The following is a 22015-nucleotide window of genomic DNA, read 5'->3' on the forward strand; positions in this document are numbered from 1 at the left end:
GAAATTCAGGGCTTGTGTATATTAGGTGAATACTCTGCCAACTAAGCCACACCCTAACTTTTGTGTATTTCTGTATGTGTGTGTGCACATACACATTTGTGTAGGTGTGTGGCACTCAGAGGTCAGCTTGGGTGTCGTTCCTCAGGACACTGTCCACCTCATTTTTTTTTGGAGACAGAATCTTTCATGGACCTTGAATTCCCTTTTCTTTTTTAAAATTAGGCTCTCTCTCTCTCTCTCTCTCTCTCTCTCTCTCTCTCTCTCGTGTGTGTGTGTGTGTGTGTGTGTGTGTGTGTGTGTGTGTGTGTAGACGTGCTCTTGAGAGTGTCCTAACAATATGTGGCTGTCAGAGGACAGTTTTCGGGAGCCAGTTCTTGCCTCCCAGCATGAGTCCTGAGATCAAACACATGACCAGGCTTGGCCGCAAGCATCTTTTCCCCGCCGAGGCATCCCGAAGGCCCTGGGACCTTGTCCACATAGGGTGGTTGTCAAGCCGCAGGGCTCTCTGCTTGCCTCAGCCTCCCGAGGGCTGGGGTTCCAAGCCTGTACTGCCACATCTGACGTCTTATGGCTGTGGGGATCATCCCAGGCTCTCACACTGCACGGCAGCCATTCTGCTGGCTGTTTCCCCGCCCCTTGTGCATGTCTTTGTAAGGGCTTATTTCATCTCCCCGGAGATTTTTCTTTTGAGTCAAGGGTCTCACCACATAGCCCAGGCTGGCCTTGAACTTGATCCTCCCAGCTTAGCCTGAGTGCTGGGATTGCAGGAACACTCCACTCCACCTGTTACTATTTTTCAAAAGCCAAAAGGAGATTTAAAGTAATAGCATAAAGTTCAGGGGGATTGTGAGCGTGTTTTAAATAATTAAATATAACTTTTATGCTTAGAAAAGGACACAATTAATAGTCCCCTTTCAATTATTACTCACTTTATTTAGGTCTTACGTTTGACAGTTTAGTTATTTCTGAAACCCTGAGTTCAATTTGTAGGAATAATTTCATTTACATACTAATAATTTTCATCTCAAAAGTGGTTTCCCCACTCATTGAGTGACATTATTTAGCTTCTAAATTTAGCAAATTAAAGTTCTGAGGAAGGCGGTTAGCACTATTTATAAACTTAAGACTCCTTTAACATCTTAACTTCTAGTTTCACATTAAAAGGGTCTGTTTTGCTGAAACACCTTAAGGCTCTGAAGTCATGCTTAGTGTCCCCAAAGCTCTTGACACAGCTCTCAGTACCTCAGCATTTCAAACATCTCAAAAGGTCAGAAGCCGGCTGGAGAGATGGTCCGGAGGGCAGGAGGGCTTCACTGCACAAGTGTGGGGACCTGAGTTTGAATTCCAGTACCTCTGTAAAGAGTTGTGTGTGCCCGTGGTGAGCAGAGGCAGGAGGATGGGTCTGGCTAGATGCCAGTCTAGCTTCAGGCTTGCTGGAGACCCTGTCTCAAGGGAATACAGCAGTGTGATAGAGAGGGCACCACCTATCAGCTGGCCGCTGCAAGTGTATACACAGGCTTATGTCCTTACACACAGGCCACAGAGGGAGACACAGTCTTATGTACACACACACACACACACACATACACACACCACAGAGAGAGAGGGAAAGGGAGAGGGGCAAAGGAAGACACAGGGAAGAGAAGGGAGAGAGAGGGGGAAAGACAGAGAGAAAGAGTATGACTTAGGGCTTTCCCACCTCGACTCAGGGCTAGCATAAACATTCAGGGTACAGGCTTCCGATGGCCCCACAGATGCAGTGCCTCCCAGTCCGAGTAGGATTAGTGTCACCTGGGGAAAGAGACCCTCAGTTGAGAAAATGCCTCCATCAGATTGGCCTGTGTGCAGGTCTGTAGGGCATTTTCTTGATTACTGATTGGTGTGGGAGGTGCCAGCCCTGGGCGGGTAAGAAAGCCCGCTAAACACGACACGCTGCACGGAGCAAGCCAGCAAGCAGCACTCCGGTCTCTGCTTCAGTTCCTGCTTCCTGCCCGGGCTGCTGCTTTGGACGATGATCTGTAAGCCAAACAAGCCCTTTCTTCCCAAGTTGGCTTTTGGTCATTGTCTATTATAGCAACTGAGACGCAAACGAGGACAATGAGGCTGCTCTGTCGAAAGCTCTTGTCTGGTGGCGGTGGTGGTGGTCGTGGTTGTGTGTCTGGTGGATACCCCTGGTGTGTTTGACCCTGCAGCAATGACTTTGTCCCTGCTGTTCTCAGGGTCCTGTGACTCCTTTCCAGAGTCAAGTTATGAAACACTCAGGAGAAGTAATGGAGTAGAAAGCCCCGAATGACTTAGAGGAGATGCTTTCGGAAAGGCTGAGCATGCTTCTGTTGTTTGTTTTTAACGTGGTGTTAAACAGAATTGTTCTTTTTGAAGACAGTGTCTCATATAACCAAGGCTGGCAGGAAGCTGAGGCTTGTGTCTGAGGCAGATCTGGAACTTCTGATCCTCCTGCCTCCACCTCCCCAGGGCTCCACCTCCCCAGGGCTTGGGTTGCAAGCACACACCATCACACTTGGATTTATGGGGTCCTGGGGATGGAAGCCAGGGCCTTGTGCATGCTGGGCAAGTGGTCTACCAAGCGAGCTATGTTTTCAGCTGAGAATAGATCCTTTGGAAGTTGAAATATTAAAGCAAAATGCAGTTTTTTTTCTCCCTGGTGATGGAGTTGGAGCCTCGAGGCAACACTTTACTATTGAGTTTTAGCCCTAGCTCCCCAAATATTGTTGTGTTATGAATTATTTTGTTTGTGTGTATAAAAGCAACAAGTGTGGGATACTCAAAGGACGACCAGGAAGAGTTGGTTCTCTTGTTCCTCTGTGTGGGCTCTGGGGATCAAACAAGTCACCAGGCTTGGCAGCAAGTGCCTTTACTCACCGAGCCATCTCGGTGGCCCTGGATTATGAATTTTTTAGGGAGGAGAGGTTTTTTTTTTTTAATTTTGAAAGATATTAATTGGACAGAGTAATCAGCAAGGAGAGGAAGAGATAAGTGGCTGTTTTTAGGAGGGAGTCACAAGGCAGAAAACACAATTGGCCTTTTTGGAAGAAGCATGAAGCCTGCCGATTTCAGTTTTGTTAATTGGAAAGAGCAAGGGAGATTAACAGGTGCCTGAGAAGTAATTAAGCATGGATTTATGGGGCTCTTACGTTGGGCTAAAGGTGATTGTCAAAGTGTCGCTGCCAATTGGTTGAGAGTATTGAGGGGAGGGGAATTTGCATTCTTATTGCACTGATTAGCACAGTCTCCAATGAGCAGTGGGTGGCAGAATTTGGTCATTTTCAGAGTGGACAAAGACTGTCAATTTGAGGAGGTTTGAAGTCTGGTTTGAGGAAGAAGATGATTCATTTCTACTCTGTGCCTGAGGTCGAGGGCATCCTGTGTCTTGGAGGAGGTCTGTTATTACACTTGACACCTCTGGCTTTAGAGCTGATGGCCTGACCCCACAGCTGCCAAAACATAGATTCAGGAAGACCAACCGGAGGGGGACATTTTCATGGTAGCCGTATTTTACACACACCTGCGTGCTCACGAGCTTGCACACCCAGCAATGTTGGGGATGGAGCCCACGCCTTGTGCATGCTGGGTAAGCACTCTGTCGCCTCTTTTGCTGTTTTAAAGTAAGGACATGCGTGCACATACAGACACCACATACAAATGCTGCTTTTCCCCTTTGAGACAGGATCTCACGTGGCCCAGACTGACTCAAACTCACTCAGTGCAGTGGGTGGGGAGATGGCTCAGCAGTTAGGGGTGATTGCTGTGCTCACAGAGGTTCCTACATCCCTGCTGGCGGCTCACCACTGCTGGTAGCTCCAGCTTTAGGGGATCTGGTGCCCTCCTCTGGTGGGCTACACAGCCTCACATGGGCTGTGTGATTGATGAGTCTGAGAAACATTGCCTGCTCCTGCGTTGTTTGTAGCTGTACAGTGAACACAGTACAGGGCAGGCTGAACAAGTCTGAGCTTTCTCTCCTTCCAGCATGTGTGGGTTCCAGCATGGAACTCGGTTTATCAGTCTAACCCCCTGAGCCACCTCGGTGGCCCCACTGTATACTCCTGGCCACTTGCAAAAGTACCTTGAGAACGTCTGTTCTAGGGTAGGAGACACCTGAGCTTGGCTTAAGAGTCCCTAACCATGAGAGGAAAGGCAGTTGTGGCTGCGCACGCCTGTGGTTTCAGCCCTCGGGAAGTGGAGGTAGACAGACCAGGAGTTCAGGGCTAACCTGGCCACAGACAGAGCTGGAGGCCAGCTGGATAGAAGAGAAAACAAAATAACAACAAAAGAAAAATGAGAACAAACAAAGAAATAGTGGTCACAGGCCCTCTCAGTACTTTGTTGCCCAGGAGTGACAGCTAAGTTTGGGTGCGTTAATCATGTGACAAAGACAAATTGTGCTTTACTTTGGCTGTTGATAAAATGTGAGTTGTTGGGAGCCAGTAGAGATTTCAGTGTTTCATCTTTGTGCATTGTATTGAATCCACCTGATTCATTTCCACAGATCTTTGACTCTCCTCTGTGGCCATAGTTCCTGGCTAGCGTATGTGCAGACGGGCTGGATTGCTTTTTTTTTTATTTCTTCCTTTTATTTATTTGGGAGCGTAAAACCTGAGCTCAGGTGGCCATTCTGCTGGCTGCGTCAGTTCAGAGGCCTGTGTGGACCAGCACCGTTGATAAGGTCCCCTTCCTGATACAGGGCAGGCCTGCATGGCATTTCAGGGGCTCCAATTTGATCGTATCACCTGTCAGTCGTGCTGTTATGTGTATGTAACACAGAGATGCAGCATCTAAGTTTATTGATGGATTGGCTATGTGAGTGTGTGTGTGTGTGTGTGTGTGTGTGTGTGTGTGTATGTGAGTGCAGATATGTGTACACCACAGATTGCACGTGGCGGTCAGGGACAACATTTGGGAGTCACTTCTTGCCTTCCACCTTGTTGCTGAGGCCGAGTCTTTCCTGCTGCACTGTGTCCTCAGGGCTAGCTGGCCCACGAGCCTCTTGGTGGGGGGATAGGGGAGGAGAGATGTGGGATGCTTACGGGCTTCAGTGAAGAAAGTGTGCCAGAAGGACTTGAATTTTGATTTTGGGAGAGCGGGTTTGGGCCGTCTGATTTCTTAACTTTTCATCGCGCCCTAAGACTTTAGAAAATGATTGCAAGATTCTGCAGTTTGTAATTTCTCATTGCCAGTTAGGCACACCCCTCCCCTCATCCACAGCTTTTAATATTTTGCCTTAAAATTTTGGAACTCCGTTTTCTCCTTTCACCGTGTCATCCCCTGGGGACCACCTCAGGTCAGCCTTGACAGCATGTGACTTTATCCACTTTTATTTTTTATTCTGTCTTCTACAACTGTAAATGTGCCATCTATCTATTCCCCTCCCCCAACCTCTATCACCTCCTTTCTTCTTTTTGGACACAGGGTCTCACATAGTCCAGGCTGCTTGGGGACTCCCCACGTAGTTGAGGATGACCTTGAACTTCTAATCCTCTTGTCTCACATTCCCACCACCACCATATGCCCGGCCAGGGATTGAACCCAGGGTCTTGAGCCACGTCCCCAGCCTGGACCTTGCTGTTTTTAAACAGTGCTGGTTTGCATGGGGGTGGAGGGGAAGGAGAGACACTCGGTGGGGTCTGACTCTTCAGCACCTGCCTGTGCTCCTGAGGTTGCTGTTCACTGACAAGGCGGAGCCAGATATATCAGGTGAGAGCAACTAGCGTTCAGGCCACCCACGTGAGGACACTGTTCCGAGGAAGGGGAAGAGCTCTGTGGTGGGAGCTCTGGGAATGGCATACTGCCGGCTGGTCCTCTCCATTCCCCAGAAGCCCTGGAGACAAACCGGAAGGCCTACAGCCTGCCTCGCTGTTGGCACCGTGAGGGAGGCTCAGGCGCCTCCCCGTGTGTGGTAACTAGCTTTTACACTGTCTGGCCTTTGCCTTCCAGGGGAATTTTATTGGAGCACAGTCACACCTAGCTGTTTACTTCCCGAGGTGTCTGCTTCTGGTTTTATGGCGTCAGCAGATACGGTCGCTACAGCTGCTCTATGGCCCACAAGTCTAAAAATACTTCCCGGCCTTGCTCGGAAGCAGTTGGCAAACCCCTTTGCCAGCTCCCGCACTGTGGGCCCTGAGCACCCCAGACTCCATGTTTAAGGCTGACTCTCAGAGAGCGGCTGAAGCCCAGCAGCCATATTGGAGGAGTGTGGCTGTCATACTCTCTCCTGCAAGACTTAAGCCTCAGTGATGAAAAGAATTAAGGCAGCAGCCATCACCTGCCCTTGAACCTGTGCTCTCTGCTCAGGAGGAGCTCTCATTCTGGAGCCTGTAGCTCCCACAGGAGCCGAACAAATCTGCGGCCTCTGACTCAGGCTGATGTTTCTTAGTGGTTAATAAGGGTCCGCTGTGTGGCTTTCGGGCAGGCAGGGGGAGTCTTAGGGATTTGCCTAAAGGGAGGGATGGTTGTTCCTTCCTCCTGAGTTTTATTTTATTTTATTTTTTTAACAGAGGAAGAGGAATAGGCAATCAATACTTGTCGGTTACACAGCCAGCTGTGTCCACCGAGCCCTCTGCCAGCCCCTGCCTGTTAGTTACCACTGCCATTGTCATTTTAAATTTAAAGGTGTTAGGTGGCTAGTTTTCAAGCTGCCCCTCAGAGGGAGGGCGGTTCACACATAACGACTGTGATGTCTCAGAGTGGCATGTGCTGCAGCTGGGCTTCGGGAGAGTGGGCCTGGGCAGAGAAGGCACCCGAGGGTTTGTGTAAGCCCGCGCGTGCTGACTTGATGAGAGAGTGGGATGAAACGGTCAGGACGCCAGAGTGCCTCGGCAGCGTCGGTGACTCACTGTAGAACTGCTAATTTAATTTTTTTGTTTTGTGTTTTCCCCCGATAATGAAATAATTTGCTGAGAGGAGGCAATTTAGTGAGAAGCTCCCCACCCCCATCCCCAACCTTGAGCTTAGGACTAACGACGCTTTCAGTAGCGGACAGTGGTGGAGTTAATGGCGTCTTTCATGTTCCTTTCTGCTAGGTCTCTTTTTCAGGACCAGGCTCTAGGTGCTTCAGAAACAGGCTGAAGGAGCCGAAGCCGTGGAGTGGTCTTCGGCTGAAGGCTGCTAATTTTGGTGGAGAAAGGATAGGCTCCAGAGAGGAAATGACCGTTGCCTTAGTAGCCTCACAGGATGGAGATTATTCTAGAAACATCGCCCAAGAGACCCCCAGAAAGCCCAGCTGGCAGGTGGGGATCGGAAGTTACCTCCTTGGTCATTGCTCTGTGGGTAGGTTTGTGTTAGGGGAAGGAAGAGGAAATAACAGTCAGTTATGAGTCCTGATGAATTCCAGCTGACTCTTTAAAATTTCTTAACATGTTCTAAAAAGTTTTATTTACTTTTACTTTGTGCGCATGACGGTCTGCCTGTAGGCAGGTCCGTGCAGCCTGTGCACACGGTGCCAGCGGAGGCCAGAAGAGGGCGGCGGATTCCCCGGACGTGCAGTTACAGATGGGTGCTGGGAACTAAGTCTTGTCTCTCTGAGAGAGCAGCCCGTGCTCCTCTGAGCAGGCTCTCCAGCCGCACTGGCTATAAATGTGTGTGTATTCTGTGTGTGCGTAGGCCAGAGCGTGACCTCAGCGGTCCTCCTCATCTTCTGTTGGTTTTTGAGTCGGGGTTCCTCTCCTTGACCTGGGTCTTGTCATTTTGCTCCCCTGGCAGGCCTGAAAGCCCCAGGGCCCTTCCTGTCTCCATTCCCCTGCCCCCAGTGTTGGGATTACTTGCGTGACTGGCTTTTCTTATGTGGGTTTTGGAGACGAAACTTAGGTCTCTTTGTGTGGTACGCATTTTACTGACTGGGCTATCAAACATATTTTAGGGCACTTCTTTTTGGCTCAGTGAACTGTCCTTTCTGTGACCTCAGGTTGACACTCTTAGATGGCCCTGCCCAGGGTCCTCTGCTGTAGAAGCAGGCTCCTGGTGGCTACCAGTCACCCAGATAAGTGAGAGCTCAGTAAACTGCTCCTGTCCGTGCCCAGGGGGCTGCTGCTCTTCTCCCTTCATCTCACTGTGAGAGAGTGCTTTCACGTCTATAGGAATCAATAACCCCCAGGTGCTTAAACCACCCTGACCCACGGAGGCAGAGGGTTATGTGGAGGAACTCATCTTGCAATGTCTGAAGGCAAGCAAACAGGCAGGAGTTACAGAGAACCTAAGTCGAGGCTGTTTACTCCTGTTCAGTCTGTTTTAAGCCTGGTCCTCCCTCCTGGGAGGGAGCAGACGTCAGTGGGCTGTTCATGCAGCAGAAACAGCCCCAGGTCGTCCCTGGCTGAGCACCCGGCCCCTCATTCGTCTGGTGGCGCCACAGATCGCTGAGCTCAGGTGAGGAAGTGACTCTTTCAGCTGAGATCGTTGAGAACAGAGACAGCTGCCCCTCCCCCATCTGCATATTTTCCTTGTTTTACGTCCATCGTGTTTATTCACTTGAGACAGGGTCTCCTGTGGCCCAGGCTGGCCTTGAACTCATCCTGTGGTCAAGGGTAGCCTTCAAGGTCAGATGCTCCTGCCTCCACATCCTAAGTCAGGCGTCAGAGGCAGGCCCTGCCAGGCCTGGTTTATGAGGTGCGCTGAGGATCAAACCCAGAGCCTGGTGCCCACTAAGCAAGTGTGAGCCAGATGAGTGACATCCCAGTTGTTTTCCCTCTTGATCTCTCCCAGGCCGTGCAGTAGGTTCTGGGTGGCAGCCCCTGCTCCACTCTGCACGGGGACTGTTACTATAGAATGATACCTTGTTTCATGTCTTTGCTGCAGTCCTCTCTGGATTTCTGGTACCTGCTGTCAGGGCCTAGTGCTTCCGTGTTGCCAGACTCTGTGTTCTGCCTGGTATGGACACCGTGCACCTGCCTTCCCACACTGCTTTGGGCACTCCAGTTTTTCTTCTGTCCCTGTCATCCTGCTGTGCCCACTATCTCCTCCAAATTGATAGTTAGGGCCCAGAACATGGTTGTTTCATTTGGCTTACACTTCTGGCCCGCGTCCTTGTATTTGTTGCTCGGACTAACAGGTCTCCGTGACAGGCCACGCTGGGTCTTCTACCCAGCGACATGTCACTCTCTGCTCCAGCTTTTCTAAGGAGCTGATCATGTGTTCATCCCCTGCACTCCCTCCTTGTCTCTGTGGATTTTCCCTTTGAGAGGTGATACAGATCGTCCTAAAGAGTCCTCACTGATGTCCTGAAGGCGGCTCTCCTTACGGACTGCCACCTTACAGACTGCTCCCGGACACACTGATAAGCTTGATGTCACCGTGCCTGGCTTGAGAAACGGGGTCGCACCCTGTCTGCGGAAAGTCATCTCGGTGGCCGGGTACGACCGCTGGTTAGGATTTCCTCAGTTGATATTATTTGGTGGTCGCTGTATTGTGCTTGCTGTGTGTGGAGGATTGTGAGTGTTTTGCAAACACAGCCTTAGCTTGTGCTGGCAGAACCACCACCGGGAAGACAGTGCTCATCCAGGGCCTTCGTTGCTTGTGTCTTTGTCTTGTGTGTGTGCCTGCTGTTAGGTTAGAGAGCACTGTGTCTCAGAAATCAGCCGGCAGCTTCTGGGCAGAGTGGATTGGCAAGGCTGCTGTGGCCCTTCTGTGTCCCTCGGCCCGGCAGCTGTGGGCCCAGAGCCCCGCCCCCAATACCTAGCCGCAGAGCTTTGAGTTGTCTTTGCTTCTCTCTAGTGCCTTCCTGACTTGTGACTCTGGCTCGTAGGCTGGGTCGCCTGGTACCGAGTCCTCCTTCCTACCCAGAAACCTGTAAGAACAAGGATGCCCTTGTCCTTGGGAGCTGAAGGGGCCTGCAGGGTCTGCACCCTCCTCAGGGCCCCAGCCATGCCATCCACAGCCACTCTCTCTCCTAGTGAAGTTCTGCCTCTGTCCGAATTCCTGCCCTCCCTCCTCAGGGTCTCACCATGGCTGCCTGTGGCTGTAACTTTCCCAGTTAATTCAGCCTTTCTGAAGGGTCATCCATCTCCACTTCCTTTGTGCCAAACCACTTCTAGCACCTTTTAATATTTATAACCTCCAAAGTGAGAATTCTGTCCATTAGCACACCGATGCTGCCCCACCCCCGCCCCGGTGAGCAGGGGAGGCTGCACCTTCCTCCTGAGTGCAGGGGTGGAACCCAGCTTGTTTCTCTAGGCACAGACTGCACAAGTTCAGGCGTAGTGGGAGAGACATCCACACCGTGGCCTTTGAGTTAAGCTGCTGGGAGTTCTGGCCCAGGCTGGCCCAGGAACACCTGGGATTAGGTGTTCCTCAGAGAGTATATTGTGTGCCCACAGTCGCCCTGGGAAGACCCAAGCAACCCTGGTGTGATTCCATGTGACTCCCCTCGGACAGCTCGGGGCACGGTAGGGACACGGATGTCAGCCCAGCACGTGGTGCTGCCTTCTCATTTGCTCTTTCGGATTCACCTAATTAATGGCAGGGGGAGCCAGCCAGCCGGCCAGGGGCTTTCATTTGGAAACCCTGTTTTTCTAGAGCCTTCCGAGGTAGTCCGGCCTGATTGCCCATAGATCACGCTGACTTCTTGGTGCATTAGTGCCTGGGACTAATTGCCTGCTTGGCCCAGCCTGCCCTGCCCGGCCCTGAGTTTGCTGACTGGGTGGCTGTTAAGTTCCCGCTGAGTGTTTTGGTTTCCTGCCAGTCTGGGAGGTGTGGGTCATGCTGGGCAAAGGAAATTGAGCAATAAAACTCAGGCTGGGTATGAGGTACCCTGAAGAGGCAGTGCCCTGATGGGAAAGGCTGAGAGAGGAGGAGCTGTGCATACCGGTTAAGCAGAAGCAGCCTAACGGTTGACTTTGGCTTACAGTTTGGGGGTGCAGTCCATCATGATGGCAAAGACGGTCCACAGGAGCTTGGGACAGCTTTGACCGGCACGACACTTCCCGTCCTTGTTGGACTTCCCTGCAAAGACCTTTGTAGGCTCGCTTGGAAGTGTGCCTCCCAGGTGACTCCAGGTCCAGCGAAGTTGACATTCAGGATGAATCCTCCCTGTATTTCCTGGCGACCCCCTGCAGCCCTGAGGCACACGTCCCTCAGTTAGTTTGTGTTTCCCCCTCTGGTCCCCTCCCTTCCTTCTCCTATGCAGATTCTGGCATGGAGAATATTCCCGGGCACCCTCGGGTCACAGGACCCAGCAGGACCATCTGCCCTGAATTCCCGTCTGCATATTTGAAATTTCCGGACCAGCGTTTCCTCCCTCCCACCTCCCTGCGTTTAAAATAATTCTTCGTTGGTTTGGGTGGGTGTGGAGAGATGATGGCCTGATTGATTAAGGGGTCATACTGTCGTTGAGGACCCCAGTTCAGGACGAGGGCATCTGACGCCTCTCCTCCAGGCCCCTGCAGTCATAGGTATGTACCCACACGCTGCCCCCCAACTCCCCTTCCAGAAACTGTTGGGGAGGGGTTCTGAAGAGATGGCTCAGTCGTTAAGAGCACTGGCTGGTCTTGCAGAGGAACCCAGTTGAGTTGCCAGCACCCACATAATTATCTGTAAAGCCAGCACCAGGGGACCTGACGCCCTCTTCTGGCCTCTGTAGGCACTGCATGCGCACGGTGCACAGGCATACAAGCAGGCGAAGCACCCGGACACATTAATTAAAATCAAAATAAAAAAATATTTTTTGAAGTTGAGGTGCTGTGTTCTGAGGTGGAAGTTCCCACAGGCCTTTGTCTCCGAGAAAAGCAGTGTAGTGTGTGTGTGTGTGTGGGGGGGCAGAGCGCACTCTGGGCACACGGCTACATGGCTACCTCTGCTGTGCTCCTGTGTGTTTTTGTTGGATTGATTTGGCATCCCCCATGCTAGGCGAGTGCTCTTCCACTGAGCTGCGTCTCCAGCCCACAGATCACCCCTGCTGCTTAGCTCTGAAACTCTGGGAAGTTAGTCGGCCTCCCTGCCTCGGTCTCCTCCCGTGTCCAACTGAGAAGCAGTGTCAACAGCGTAAGGCTGGCAAGGATTACCAGTCGTTCTGCTGTTTTCTGTAGTCTGTCATGGGCTCAAAGCCCCAGGTCCAGACACACCAAGTAAATACACAAGGAAGACCCTACCTAACGTGCCTGTGATGCAAGCACGGGGACCTAAGAACCATCCACGGGAAACCAGGCATGGCCAGCGGCTTGTTTACCAACCAACCAGTCCAGCCAATCAGTGAGGCCCAGTTCAGTGAGCGACCTTGTCTTCAAACCTATGGTGGGATGGACTGAGGAAGACACCCATGCTGACTTCCGGCCTCTTTGGGGGGTCATTGTTGTTTTTCTGAGACACGTGAAACCGATGTAATTATGGCCTTCTACAAAGGTTTCTCAGCGTAGCGGTAGTCTCCTGAGTCTCTAAGTGGATTCTGGGGTTTGGAAGCTTTCTGATCGGTGAGTGCGTGGTCGGTGCTGCTGTCATCTGGCAATTAGCTCGAGTTCCTTAAAACCAATGTAGTCTTATCATCGTGGCTTTTATGTGTAGGAAGCAGTGGGTGTGGTAGGCATGGTTTCTGGTCCTGGGCACGTGGATTCAGCAGTCATGGTGTGTTGTCCCCAGCGACCAATTGTGGAGTCATTCACAGTCCCCAAAAACAACCATTGGTTTCTCCTCGCCCCGGGTTCTGCGGCACGGTTCCCATAGATAATTGTTGTTTCTGTACGGTTGGGTGCTCTGGTTCATTGACTACCATCTCGTCATCTTTTATTGTTTCTGTCAGGTTCTTGAGGGCAAGGCGCAGGGTCCAGGGGTTCAATATTGGGCATGATGTGGGTACCCAGTTGTTGGGGGAAGCAGAGAGCATCGTGACTCCATGTTTACAGACATCCACAGGCTGGAGAGTTGGCTTGGCCAAGGGCACTGGCTGCTCTTGCGGAGAGCCTACATGATAGCTTACAGCAGCCACTATAATGCCAGTGACACTCTCTTCTGACCTCTGTGGACACCAGACATAAGCATGGCTCGAACATGTCTGCAAGCAAAACGCGCATACACAAGATAGAGAATAAATAAATCCAAATCCAAAACAAACAAAAACGAAAAGCAAAGCCATTACACTGGCCTGCAGGAAGAGTCCAGTGGCTTTGGCCCAGCATTGTGTTAGTTTTCTGTGGCTCTGAGTAGATGCCAGAGACCAATAACTTAAGAAGTTTTTTTTTTTTTTTTTTCTGTTTGTTTTTTTGGCTCACACTTCCACGGGTTAATTCTATGGCTGCGTGCCTCCCTCCTCCCCTCCCCCCGTGCTTGGGAGAGGGCCATGGCAGCAGCTCTGTGTAGTCTTTGTGAGAGAAGAGAAAATGGATATTCAGTGGGTAGCAGCCCTGCCTCTGCCACACCTGGAATCTGCCGCGCCTGGCTTCAGAGTTCAGGTTTCCTCCTGGTGGTCTTCGAATGTGCCAGCATTCCTGCTACTTAAAGGAAAAGTGGGGTCACATCCTTCTCAAGGCTCTCTCTTCGTTTCCTCGGCTCCCTGCGTCTTTTCTAACTTCCCCCTCTCTATTTAATATATTAGAATTCATTGAGTCTTGGATCCAGGCCTACTCCTTCCCCTCTGCATTTTCTCCCTCCCTTCTGCCCTCTCTCTTCTGTTTTCCTCTATGATTCCCTATTATTGAGACAGCATCTTTTCCGGAATCCTCATTTCCACTTCTCAAGTGCTGGGGTCTCAAACATGTGCCATAGTCAAGCATTGTTTGGTTTTGGTTTTTGAAACAGGTTTCTCTGTGTAGCCCTGGCTGTCCTGGACTCACTCTGTAGACCAGGCCGGCCTCAAACTCACAGAGATCCGCCTGCTTCTGTCTCCCTGAGTGCTGGGACTATACGTGTGCACCACCACACCTGGATTTAAACACTATTTTTATGTTTGTTTTAAAGTTGGTTTAGGGGAGCAAACCCAGGCCCTCATGCTCGTGTTTCGCTGACCAGGCTCTCTCTAGCTGTGAGTTTGTTTATTTCATTTATGTCCTTGTAGTAGGCATTTGTGCCACAGCTCATATGTATAGTAGGACAAAGGGCAGCGTGTGGGATTGGTTCTCTCCTTCCATCATGCAGGTCCTGGGGAATTAATTAAGCTCAGGTCATCTGCATTGGTGGCGGCCACCTCTGCCCACTCAAGCGTCTCATTGGCCCGCCAGCCTCACATTTTCTTTCCTTTTCTCACACAGAACTGTGGCCTCAAGGGCAACTCAGGTTCCAACGATCTCAAAAGTCATAGCTCCATCTCAGACCTGCCCGCCCTCTACATCCACACCCACGCCTCTCACTGGACAATTAGCTCCTGTCAGTCATGGCATCAGTAACTCCACCATCTTCACCCTGGCTGGACTGTTGTCAGGCACACTACAGACATTTTCTTTTCTTTCTTTCTTTTTTTTTTTCATTGAGCTATTTCTTTTTATTTTTTCATTTCTCTTTTTTATTAATATATTTTTTAATTTATTACAATTTATTCACTTTGTTTCCCAGCTGTAGCTCCACTGTCGTCCCCTCTCAACCTCATCCTCCTTCCCCCTTCTCCACCCATTCCCCTTTCCCAGTCCACTGATAAGGGAGGACCTCCTCCCCTTCCATCTGACCCTAGCCTATCAGGTCTCATCGGGACTGTCTTTCATAGTCTTCCTCTGTGGCCTGGTCAGGCTCCTCCCCTCCCAGGGGGAGGTGATCAAAGAGCCAGCCACTGAGTTCATGTCAGAGATAGCCCCTGCTCCCCTTATTAGGGAGCCCATTTGGAGACTGAGCTGCCACAGGCTACATATGCTCAAGGGGTCCAGGTTATCCCCAAGAAAGGTCCTTGGTTGGAGTATCAGTCTCAGAAAAGACCTTTAGGCCCAGATTTTTTGGTTCTGTTTTTCTCCTTGTGGAGCTCCAGACCCTTCCAGGTCTTTGTACCTCCCCGTTCTTTCATTAGATTCCCTGCTCAAAATTTGGCTATGAGTCTCAGCATCTGCTTTAATACCCTGCTGGGTAGCGTCTCTCAGAGGCCCTCTGTGGTAGGCTGCTATCTTGTTTCTTTTTTTCACCTTCCAATGTCTGTCCCTTTTGCCTTTCTGAATGAAGATTGAGCATCTTTCCCAGGGTCCTCCTTCTTGCTTAGCTTCTTTAGGTGTACAGACTTTAGTATGATTATCCTATCTTATATGTCTAATATCCACTTATAAGTGAGGATATACCATGTGTGTCTTTCTGCTTCTGGGATAGCAGACATTTTCATTGTTTAAACACTTTTATTAAGGTGTAGTTGACAGGCTGTAAAATCTACTCGTTCTAAGTATACATTTCAGGTAGTTTTAGTTTGTTTACATTGTAGTTTAACAACTACTGATGTTAACTTTGAGAACATCACACGCACACACACACACACACACACACACACCACACCACACACCACACACACACACACCACACACACACACCACACACACACACACCACACATCCCTCTTCTGAGAACTTTGTAGTTCATACTATTCCCGTTGAAAAAAAAAAAAAAAAACAGATGGCCATGGTCTGTTTTCAGTGTAAGACACATCAAGAGTTGGTCAAAGTCCCATGTGAGCAGCGAGCACCAGGTCCCTCTCCTCTCCCCGCCTATGTCCCCTCCCCCAGGTGACAGTTGTCCTTATCTCAGAACTCTGGAAATTGGAGAGTTACCGATGCCTGCTATGGGACTGAACCCATAGGTTCAGCCCCCGAGAGGGGGCTGCTTTCAAGCCCCAAATGATTCAGTAGGTAGACTCAGAGTCCTAAGCCAACAGGTGGGGAATTAGGGAAGGGGCCAGGATTCCGCCCGTGGGAAGAAAGGACAGGAATTTGTCACAACCCAGGGACTTTAAAGCCATCGAGGTATACCAGATCACCACGTCAGCCGCTTTTGCCTTTCTGCAAAAGCCTCCCTTTGTGTGGAACTGTGAGGCAGACACTGACGCTCGGGTTTGTGATTGTTGGCTCCCACACCATCCCTGTTGTAACTCGATCCACTTCACTCTTATTGCTGAAGAGTCTCCCGTGGTAGATGTCTGTGACATTGCCTCTGTTAACGGATGGTTGAGTGGTTTCTGGCTCCTGCCTGCGCTAAGAAATCCCTTTCTGTGTGTTTGCACACACGTCTGCAGTGTGGGTCGATGTGTTCCATTCTGCTCGGGTGCCCCTAGCTGGGCTTCCGGGAAGTTTATGCTTTCCCAGCAACTGTTCACATTCCTTCTGCAGGAAGGGTGTAAATTCCCACATTCTCGCTGCTTGCTGTTGTCTGTCAGCTTATTGTAGTCGCTCCTGTGTGTGTGTGTGTGTGTGTGTGCGTGTGCACACGCGCGAAATGGATCTCACGGTGACTGTCATTTACATTTTGCTAACGACTGCCAAGTGTTTCATCTTGATGAGAGTCCCGGTTTTGTTTCTGTTGCTGTGATAATACACCTTGACAAAATGTAACCTGGGGAAGAAACGGTTTATTTTAGCTCCTGGTTTAGGGTTATCATTCATTATGGCAGGGAAGTCAGGCAGCAGGAATGTAAAACGGCTGGACACATCATGGCTGCAGTCCCGAGCAGGGAGAGAGGATTGCGTGCCTGCTTGACGCTCCGCCAGCTTGTGGCGCCCACCCACAGGCTGGAATCAAGACCATCTCCTACAGACGTGCCCACAGCCAATGCCATCTAGACAGCTTCTGACCAAGTCACTCTTTCTGTCGGTTCTAGGTTTTGTCAACTTTACAAGTAAAACCACCCAGCACAACTGTCCACTTTCCTGGGTTCGAATTTGCCCGGCGTGCCTAAGGGTGTTTCCAGGAGGTCTAACTGAGGAGGGAGGACTCACCCTGAAAGTGGATGGGCTGCGGTCCAGAATGAATCAAAAGGAAAAGTGGGCTGAGCACCAGCGTTTCTTTCTTCCTTTCTCTCTGCTGCTTCGCTCCTGCCACAGTGTGACGGTGCTTGTGCCACCATCTCTTTCCTGCTGAGATGGACTGTCTCACCTCAAACAGCCAAAACAAACCCTCCCTCCCTCCCTCCCTCCCTCCCTCCCTCCCTCCCTCCCTCCCTCCCTTAACTTGTCATAATAATAAAAGAGTAAATATATTTGTTAACCATTCTTATATCTTTGTTGACAAAATTGAATCTTCTGCCTGGGTTATGGATTTTTTACTTAAAAAAAAAAAAATTAGGATCTTGCTATGTAGCCCAAGTTGGCCTCAGGCTCATCTTAAACTTGAACCTTTCCACCTCAGTCTCCCAGGTGCTGGGGTTGCAGGTGGCAGCTGGCTTCCTGTTCTGCTGAAGTTCTGTACACGCTCTGGCTGTGTGTCCTGCTGTGTGCTGAAGGGCTGCTGCGGTCCTGCTTGTTGGAAGGGCATACGAGAGTTTGGGGTTATTTTCCTGCCTGCCCTGGCTTTGAGTTCCTGACGGTCTTCTCTGATGGCTCTAAAGTGGGCCCCACTAGTCCAGCGTGTGCGGGTGTCTGGGGCCTGCTCTGGCTTCCGCTGCATCTGTGCCCAGGCGTGGGGGAGCATGGGGGAGTGTGCAGTCCCCATCCCTCATGGAGCTCCCAGTTAGACCCCTGGCTAGTCTTCAGCTTTCTCCAAACAGGTCTGTAGCCTCCAGCTTGGAGGCCCCTGATTGTCACAGTGTACCTGTCGACAGTGTTCCCAGTTCCCAGGAGCACTGGCCTGCCTCTCTCCCCAGATGGCACAGTGTGGTTTCTGTTGGCCTGGCCTGGTTGAACTGTTAGCATCTCGGGGCAGGCGTGGGGACAGCCGGACTCAGTGCTTAGGTCTCAGCTGGGTGCACAGCTGACCATGGGTACAGAGCTGCTGAGCTACCCTAGTCCATGCTGGAGAACACGGTACCCCTGTCGTTGGCTGCCCCTTCCTGCCCTGCTTGATGAGGCCTTCCCCAGCGTCTTCTCACCATGTAGGTAAGATGCCTGCCACCTCAGTTGGGGCCTCTTGATGGGGAGTGAAGATGGCATCCACTCCAGGTACCCTGGGTTTTCTTTCTCTTCTCTTCACCATGCTCAAGGCCTTTTCAGCCCTGTATCCTCTCTTCCAATCTGTTTCCTCATTCCTAGAACTCAGCTCCCTGGTCCCAGGAACCTCTTACAAGTTATATCCTACTACTACCTGACTCGCTTCTGTCATGGCACAGCATCACAGCTGGAGTCTGAGTCTTATTTTAGTGAATATTATCAGCTCTCTCACCTTCCAACGCCAATGCGGGAAAACTGGTACAAAACAGGTGCTCAGCAAATTATTTTGAGGAACAAACTGAGTTCTGGTGGGATGGCTCAGCTGGAGGAGCATCTACCACACAATCCTGAAGACCCGAGTTCAATTCCCAGGACCCACATGATGGAAAGAAAGAGAGAACAGATTCTTGAAAGTTGTCCTGTAACCTGTGACTGCATGCTGTGGCACCTGTGTGCATGTGTCACATACACATACACACACACACACACACACACACACACACAGTAAAGATGATTGATGTTGATAAATAAAGGAAAGGCATCTTGGGCCAAGAATGTAAGTCAGTTGGTAGTGATTACCCAGCACGTGCAAGCACTGAGCATGATTCCCAGTGCTTCATAAACCGGCTGTGGCAGCTAGCATTCGGGAGTTGGAGGAGCAGAAATTTCTCAAGGCCATGCTTAGCCACATACTGATTTCCAGGCTATCCTGGGCTACGTGAGAACCTGTTTTAGGGTAAATTAGTAAAAAGAAAAGGAAAGATTAAACAAGCTATGGTTTGGCTGTGGAACCTTGTTGAACTTTTTTGGACCCATTTGCTCATCCAGAATGTGTAATCCATACAAAAGAGCCCAGGCATAGCTGAACCACTGAGACTGATTGTGAATCTCTGTTTGAAGATTAATCTTGCCAGCTCAACAGAGTTTGGAATCACCCAGGAGACACACCTATGGGCCTGTCTTCGAGGGAGTTTCCAGAAAGCTTTCACGAGGAGGAAAGAGCCACCCTGATGTGGGCCCTCCCCTCCCCTTGGCTGGGATTTTGGACAGAGGGGAGAAAGTGAGCTGAGCACCCAGTGTTCTTCTGTGTACTTTCTTCTGGGTGTAGGTGACTTGCTGCCTCACGCTACTGCGACCACGCCTTTCCCGTCATAACGGACTGTGGATTAAGACAAACTGGTGCCTTTGTCATGTGTCTTGTCACTGCAACGAGGAATCACATGCCCAGCCAGGCGTGTTTCTGTGCTCCTCCTCTCCTTAGAAAAGAGCAAACATAGACTGTGCTGAAGGTCCATGTTTTTGTAAGTTCATCAGGCAGGCTCATTGCAGTCAGAGCATCCACTTCTAACACGTTACCGCCTGCACTTGGGGAACGTGGAGTGAGCACCAGGAAGGGTTACGGCATGACTTTGGGATTATGATATGCACGTTGGGGCCGGGCACGTTTAGGCTCTTATCCTGTGCACTGGGGAAGGGGGTTTGTCTATGTGATGATTGGCTTTACATTTCAGCTTTGGCACAGCTGGGTAGAGTTTTACCTGAGGAATTACTCAAATCAGGCTGGCCCATGGGCATGTCTGTGGGGATTGTCTCCATAGTTAACTGATGTAGGAGGACCCAGCCCTCTGTGGGCAGCACCATTCCCTGTGGGAGGAAGTCCTGAGCTGTAACGGAGAGGAGAAGCAGTGGAAAGCAGGAAGGAGTCATTTCTCTCTGCTTTCGACTGAGGATGATGGTACTAGTGGTGGTTGGTGACCTGGAATTGTAGCCAAATAAACCCAAACCTTTCCTCCCCGGTCTGGCTTTTTGGTCAGGCTATTTTATTATAGCAACAAAAATGAAACTAGAAGAATCACGAATCACCGTTTAGGCCTGTACATCGGGCGGATTGTAATGTATGCACTGGGAAGGGTTGTTTCCTGCGCAGGCTGACCTGTCAGCCACAGAGATGGCAGAGTATTCTACAGGAGAAGGTCAGTCAGCTTTCGGCTTTTGCAGACAGAGGAACCAGGTTCTGAACACTCACGTTGCTTGTCCGTGAGTGAGTGCACACAACATGTGCTTGCGTGTGTTCAGGCAGGCGTAAGCAAGACCGTGGCTGCATAGGCTTGCCTGGCTTGGTTTGTGAGAGAGTGTGGGAGTGTGTGTGGGGGGTGTGTGAACACGGGCTCGAGTGTGATATGCACAGGTGTTGGGGAATGTAAGGGCCCGTATGCACGTTTGTGTGTATTTGGTGTGTCTCTGAAAGCACCAGGACGCGTCGTAGGATGCCGGTGATGGATTCTTGTCTCCAGCCCTTCCAGAAGGGCCTGGCCCTTGCCTAGGAACCCTGTGGAGCCACCCCAGAAACCTCCCAGACTGCTAGCACAAAGGGAGCTTTCTTCCCGGATTGATCTGGCTCCTCCCCCTTACTCTCTTCTCTTCCCCAAAACAATCATTTAAATTTAATTTAGCAAAGAAAATGTTCTCTATACCTCATTTAGTTCACCTACACAGCAGTCAAATTGCATATTACAGTTCAAAGATACACACATACACTCTCTCTCAGGTTGTAGAGGTTAGGTTTGTTTCAGCTGCTCCCTGGGAAAAAAGCCCTTTAGCAGTTCTTCCTGGCAGTTTCATTTGGCTAATGCAGAAGTATGGCCAACTCTCCTCAGAGTGAAAGCCATGACTTTCAGCTGTACCTCCGCTGGACCTGACAGAGCCGTGACCCGGTGGGAAGTTTAATTTCTTTCTTCCCAGGAGCTGGGAGCAACAGGAAGAGCCTTTCTTAATGCCAGGTGGAGGGCCATTCTGTCTGTGACTCCAGCGGACTTTACTTTCAAAGGCCATGTTGAAGGAACACAGCGCCCCTCTGTGTAAAACCGGACACGATTCCATCCCTCTGATAAGCTAAAATCTCAGCTCTATTTAGAAAACAACTGTCTCAACTATCTTTTAAAAATAAGTTCATGATTTCCTCCCTTCCATCTTTCCTCTCCTTTTTCTCCCTCCTCTCCCATCCCTCCTTCCTTTCTTTTTTGAGACAGGTCTCCTGTAGCAATCCAGGGTGGACTCATTCACCTTGGGGCTGAGAATGGCCTTGAACTCCTGATCTTCCTGCTTCTACCTCCCTAGTGCTGGGATTAAAGGCATGTGCCACCACACTTGGCTACTTATTTATGTACTGGTTTTAGCTTTGAGATTACTTGTGTGTGGGTGTTTTGTCTGTGTACTGTGGTCATGAAGTACCTTAGTGGCCAGAAGAGGGTGTTGGCTGGGCTGGAACTAGTCTTAAGATGGCTGTACAATGCTCTGTGTGGGTTCTGAGCCTTGAACCCAGGTCCCCTGGAAGAGCAGTCAGTGCTCGTAACCACGGAGCCATCTCTCTAGCTGTCCCTATTTGTTTATAAGACAGGGTCTGGGAGTGTGGCTCAAGCTGGCCTCTCTAATGAGGCAATCCTCATGTCTCCAGCTCCTAAGTCCTGGGATTACAGGTTGAGCCACTTGGCCCACCCAGCTGGAAAGGAATACTTTGTTAATCGCTTCTTTAGTTCAAACTGTTTATTTGTACATTTGTGTTTTGCCTCTTTGGGGGCAGGGCTGGGTGGGGAATAGCACAGTTGGTAGACTGCTTACCCAGCGTGCGTGAAGGCCCAGATCCTATCCGCAGAGCTGCTTAGGCCAGGCTGGGTGCATATCTGTAAGCCCAGCATTTGGCAGTCTGAAGCAAGACTGCTTGAGAGTGAGGCTGGCCTGGACTATGCAGCAGGATATTCCTCTCTGCCCTAGAAAAATAACTTCCTTTACACAGTACGTTGAAAAGCTTCTGAATTGTTGCCTAACAACTTGGTAGTCATTTGGGGAAAAAAAGGTAATCAATTGAAAAAAGGTTTTTCATTCTTAATAACTATGGTTCCTTCTAAGTGAGCCTCCTCCCACAACTGAGCCCCTCTTCCGTCTTCTACAACTGAGACTCACACCCCACCCCAAGATCCTGGTGTTTGCTTTTGACCATAGTAATTTTCAAAGCCCCTTGAAAAGACATGTCACCGAGAGGCCTGCAT

The 22015-nt window shown here is 50.4% G+C and overlaps 1 protein-coding gene across 2 annotated transcripts in view; it reads left to right on the top strand.

The window, feature by feature from the left end:
• Positions 1-22015, top strand: part of Osbpl10 (oxysterol binding protein like 10) — a 196812-nt gene that overhangs the window by 50113 nt on the left and 124684 nt on the right. The gene's annotated exons all lie outside the window — the stretch shown is intronic.

The sequence above is a fragment of the Psammomys obesus genome, unplaced genomic scaffold, assembly GCF_907164565.1.
Source record: "Psammomys obesus unplaced genomic scaffold, mPsaObe1.curated_primary_1811, whole genome shotgun sequence".
NCBI classification, from domain to species: Eukaryota; Metazoa; Chordata; class Mammalia; order Rodentia; family Muridae; genus Psammomys; species Psammomys obesus.